We start from the raw sequence: 6136 nt of genomic DNA on the forward strand, positions 1-6136 counted from the left end.
AAAAATCTGTGAAGCATGTGAGGTGGTGTGTGGAGTGAAGAGAAGAGAAAGGGGGTGCTAGGAACAGCATGGTGGAATGAAGAGGTGAGACAAACTGCGGCGCAAAAGAAGAAAGCACGTAGTGTGTAGATGGGAAGCAGAGGCATGGAGGATGATGAGAGACGGAAAAGAGAGGAAGAGAGGTGAAAAGATTAGTAAGAGAGTAAGAAGAGAGTGGATGAAGAATTTGGAAGGAATTTTAGTGTAAAGTGGAGAAATTGTAAGAAAATGTTTTGGAAGGAGGCAAAGAGAGTTAGACAGGGTAATAAAGAAGTTAGTAGGGGAGTGAAAGATAAGTGGTAAACTGATAGTGGAGGAGGGAGAAAATGTGAGCCGATGGAGAGAACACTTGAAGGAACTGTTAAACGCAGAGAATGAGTGAAATGTGAGTATAAGTAGCTGAGGAATGGCTGGGAAAAAGAGGGAGGTGAGAAGAGAGGAAGAAATCAGTAGGATGGAAGTAGTGGAAGCAGGAAGTAGTGGAAGCAATGAACAAAGTCAAAATGGGGAAAGCCCCAGGAATTGATGGAGCGTGTGGTGAAATGCTGAAGCATTGGGGAGAGATAGTAGTAAAATGGATATGGGTGACGTGCAGATTGGCCTGGGAGGAAGGTAGTCCCAAAGGACCGGAGGTCAATTATAATTATTCCCTTGTACAAAGAAAAAGGGGAAAAAGAAGTGTGTGGTAATCATAGGGGCATTTGTCTTCGTAGTGTAATATGAAAAAAATATGGTAGAATACTTACTGACAGTCACGGAAATATAGAGGAATTAGTTGGAGAAGAAGAGGGTGGTTTTAGGAAGGGAAAAGGTTGTGTAGGTCAGATATTAATCCTTAGGTCTTCAGTGAAAAACTTTCTAGAGATGGGAAAGAAGCTGTATGCAGTCTTCGTTTATTTGGAGAAAGAGAATGACAGAGTGCATAGACAAGGAATGTGGAAAATATCAAGAATATAATTATGGAGTAAATGGGAAGCTGTTGAATGCCGTGAAGAGTATGTATGAGGGTACTAAGGCTGCAGTGCGTGTGGATAGTGAACTAAGCATTTTTTTCTATTTGACCGTTGGAATGAAACAGGGATGTGTCATGTCTCCAATGTTGTTCAATGTGTACATGGATGGGGTTATAAAAGAGATACATGGTAGAGCAGTGGATGTTGGGGCGGCCCTAATGAGGGAGGACAGCGTTTGGAAACATCTTCTTCTGTTGTTTGCAGATGATACTATATTGTTAAGTGAAGATGAAGGTGAACTGCAAGGCTTGGTGAATGAGTTTGGAAGAATGTGTAAGAAAAGGATTCTAAAGGTAAATGTAGGGAAGAGCAAAGTTATGGTCTTTGAAAGAAGTGAAGTCTCTGAATGCACAGTGAGGTTGGATGACGAGGAAATGGAAAATGTGAGTACCTTTATGTACTTAGGTAGTGTTATGAATAAGGATTGAAGTTTGGAGGATGAAGTATTTGAAAGGGTAAAACGGAGAAGAAAGGTTGCTGCTTCTTTGAAAACAGTGCTAAGAAATAGGGAAGTTAGCACGGAAGTAACAAAGTCGATGCATGATAGTTTTGTGATACCAACCCAAACGTATGGTGGTGAAACTTGAAACTTGTTGGAAGGACACAACTCAAGAGCTAGTGTAGTGGAAATGAGAGTTTTGAGAGGAGCATGTTGAGTTACATGGAGAGACACACTGACAATGACGAAGTGAAGGAGTGTTGTGGTGTGGATGTGGATGTGGATGTGGATGTGATAGAAAGCGATAGGAGAAATACATTAAGGTGGTTTGGACATGTGGAAAGGATCCAGAGCGAGAGACTAACGAGGAGAGTGTATGTGAGTGAGGTGGAGGGGGAAGTAGTAGGAGGAGGCCGAGGATGAGCTGGAGGGATGGAATGAAAAGGTATATGAGGGAGGGGGTGTGAGCTGGGGGGAGGGCAGAGAAATGGTGGGAGACAGGGCGACATGGAGGCGATTTGTTTGTGGCCATCCCTTACGGAATTAAGGCGTCTGGCAGTAGATAGATAGACAGATGTATGTATGAATGCCTGAAGGCACACAAAACTATTAAGATGGTGGTCTGCCTTATGCCTCTACTGTATTACTGAAACAAACCAACCCTACACACCCGCTGTGGGAACCTTCTTATTGTAGGGGCTGTCTCAAGCTGAAAAACGATTTAGTAGCAGCAACAACAAACTACATGTAAAAAACATGGCTTGAAAGGGCTAACCTTCTCCACTGTTATGTCGACGTTTGTTAAATACTTCATTTACACTTCAGTGAATTTTTATAGGTATGTTTAAGAGTGTATGCATGGGAAGTGAGTCCCTGTCAGTCCTGCCACCGCCGCTGCTCTCACCCGTCACCTCAACACGGGGCGGGAGCGTTTAAAGCTACAAAGCAGTAACTTGTGGTCTTCAAGGCATATTACAGGCAATATTATTGATATTAATATCATATTGCTAAATCCAGCGATAACGTCATTATGTTCCTGGCACTGATATAAAAGGACTTTCTAAACCTGATCACAACAGGACAATGACACGGCTAACGTAATCAGGGTATAATCGGTGTGTGTGTGTGTGTGTGTGTGTGTGTGTGTGAAGCCTGTACCAAACATAATATGGTCATGGTAACGACACATCCAGTCAATCATTTCTTTAGTCTCACTTCGCAAATTCTCAGCGGCCTCGAAATAGCTTTTTTTTTTTTTTTCTGTCAAGAGTGCCCTAGGACGATCAATAACTCTTGAAGAAAGCACGTGAATATTAAGTTCTCTGTTGTGCTGTATCGCCGTGTGTATGATGCCACTGGGACACGAGAATAACACTGATGGCCGGTTTCCATAGTTTTTGGCAGAGTTCATTCTGCTCGAAGGAGTTTCTCGACTGACTGTCAAGATAAAGTTAATAAAGTCAAGTGATTCCGAATAAGTCATCGACAGCAGTTTTCCATGTCTTTTCTTTTCAGCACAGTTCTCGGCTGATTGACACGATAATGCTAAGTCAAGTATTTTTTTACCTTAGTTCTCGCGTATACAAAACTCATGTGGTTAGGTAGGGATTAAGTTATATCCGTCTTAGTGCTACCATGTGTCTTTGTACTGGCGTTAAATGGTTTATTAAATATTAATCTGTTTGGTTTGCCTGAACCAAATACCGTATGTACAATGCCAATAAAAAGCATTCTTTGCCAAGATGATCAATGGTTTCAGAATGCACTGTTTTCTTGTTCGCTTTGTCTTCTTCGGTAAGTATTTTTAAAATAATATACACTGCAGTTCATAGGTTCTATAAATTTTCCTCTTTATATAAACAGAAGTAGATGGCATGCACATAAATAACATGTAAAGGAAGAATACCATAAGTTTGATCCACTGTTTGAGAATGTAAAGCGCAAAAGTAAAATAGTTTCTAAACGCACTGGGTGGCATATCTATTTGCTCATACGCCCATCATCCAGTCCTTTTCTCTCCCATCAAGAGCGTAAGGGCCCGGGGCTAGGCCACTCATTCTCGACATTTCAGACAATAGTGACAAGCCTAATTCGTCCCAGAGTGGCATTAAGTAAACACCAAACCCCAAGCATCCCTCGAATGTAAACCCTTGCAGGCCCCATTTAGTTGGAAAGCCTTAACTCACCCACCACGCGCCATTTGTTTATATGGTTACCACCAATCGTGGTTAATTGTTTCCTGGATCAAATTAAACGTTTTTGGGTTGCCACTCAGTGTAGAGTCACCTGAAGGAAGCGCAACAATGAGTAAGAAGATGGTGGACGCCCCATCCTCCACTTGTTACTTGCCTTAATAATTCCCGACGGGCTTATCCGTTGAATTATATAAATGATTCTTGAAGAGGAGGTCATTTGGAGATGGAGGTGATGTAATTGGAAGCATACGCGACCCGCAAGCAAGAGGTCCCATATTCGACGTCCACGGTCGGCCAAGAGACCTTTAACCAACGTTTTCTTTATCTCTGCTTGTTCATTGCAAGAACTAAAATTGGGACCTGGATTATTACTTGTACGGTTGCGTCTCGTAGTCTAAGGGGAAAATGAGACTTTATAAAAAAAATGCATATCTGTCCTAATGACTATTGACTAGCGGCAGGCCATAATCTAAGCCTTCTTTATAACTAAAATTTTATTAATTCTCTATAATAATATTATTAATGATTATTATTATTATTATTTTATTATTATTATTATTATTTTGGCTCCTGGTGGTTTAGTGGGTAATAAAGGTGCTGCAATCGGACTGAGCCGGTGAAGGTTTATATCCAAGGGGTGATTGGGGTTTATTGCTCACGTAATGCCACTCAGGGATGAGTGAGGCTGGTCACTCTCATCTTAAATGCCAGGACCAACTTTCCTAGCCCAGGGCTCCTACGCTCCTCATGGGGCAACATAGGATTAGATGATGATGATGATGATGATTGTTATTATTATTATTATTATTATTATTATTATTATTATTATTTTATTATTATTATTATTATTATTATTATTATTAGGGTGCCTAAATGGCTGAATTGTAAGCTGCTGTACTCACGCAGTTGCAAGCGCTGGTTCGAATCCTCGTTGTGGTAGGTGGTGGCGACCATCATCCACTCACTTGATGTAGTGCTGCCTACTTCTTCCGTAGCCTGTATCATTCTTTTTCTGTGCCTGTCTTCCTCTCTTCATATTTCTCCCATCTTTCCTGTCACTTCTTATTGCTTTTCTTTCCTTTACAGGTTGCTTTACATTGAGTGACAAGCCAAATGGTTTCCTGTAAGCCAAGAAACCATTTACAGGGCTGGGTGGTAACCATATAACCAAACCATACGTGCTCCCTACGTGTCAACAAGTGGGTTGGTGGAGGGTTAGTGTTCCTCCTCGTAAAACAACTAACTCAAAGTCAAATGGCCACCCCTTACGGGATTATGGCGTCTGGCAGTAGATAGTAGATAGATAGATTATTATTATTATTATTATTATTATTATTATTATTGTTATTATTATTATTATTATTATTATTATTATTATTATATATTATTGTTATAATAATAATAATAATAATAATAATAATAATGATAATAATAATAATAATACTTATTATTATTATTATTATTATTATTATTATTATTATTATTATTAAAACTTTTCACATCCCTGTGGGAAGTTTTCTTGCTATTGTCAATGTTATTATTATTATTCATTTTAAAACTGTGATATTTCAAAGGCTACTTGACCTAGAGCCTTTTTACTTGGTTAGGTTAGTCGGACAGTTGTCCGCTTCATCTGGCCAATTTTGGTGGCAGTCCGTCAACCGTATCTTCGGATATTATCCAGAACACAGAGAAGTGAGTCAGCCAAGCTATCTCAAGAATCACTTAAGCTAGGAAGCTGAAATTGTACTACAATATAGCCTTAAGGCGAACGAAGTGCGGGAAGGAGTATGGTTCCAATCGGTTGGTTATTCTCAGATCGTCAGGAATACAAAACTGGAATTATCCAGATGTTCCGGATGTCACCTAATGTTCCATGACGGAGTAAAGTTAGAGCCACCAAACTTGGCGGACTAATAGGCTGTGATGACCTAAGGTGATATGCGCCATATCAGTGACCTTGACCTCAAGCTCCCCTTATGGCTCGGCTTCTACAGTAGTAGGCAGTGGCTGTGGCAAGCTTTTCTTTATAATAATTGTCCTTGGAAAATTTTACGGTGTTCTAGTTGATGTTGTTGTTGTTGTTAATATTATTGTTATAGTAGTAATAATAATAATAATAATAATTATTATTATTATTATTATTATTAATATTATTATACTATTATTATTATTATTATTATTATTATTATTATTATCATTATCATTATTATTATTATCATTATTTTTATTATTATGTTCTTAAATTCTTGACTGAGTCTGCTCGGTGAAGTCTATCGCCCGGGTCACTCTCCTACATCGCAGGTATTAAAGAATGGCAAGACAAAATACGAGGTGGTAACGCCACACCGAAAACAACAACACTAATGGAATGTGGCCAGATTTATGGCCATTTAATCCCTAAACTCCAAAACCAGTACACCTCACCCAGAGAGAGAGAGAGAGAGAGA

Source organism: Coenobita brevimanus, chromosome 102 (genome assembly GCF_032717465.1).
Source record: "Coenobita brevimanus isolate Jiangsu-jjx chromosome 102, ASM3271746v2, whole genome shotgun sequence".
Classification (NCBI taxonomy): Eukaryota; Metazoa; Arthropoda; class Malacostraca; order Decapoda; family Coenobitidae; genus Coenobita; species Coenobita brevimanus.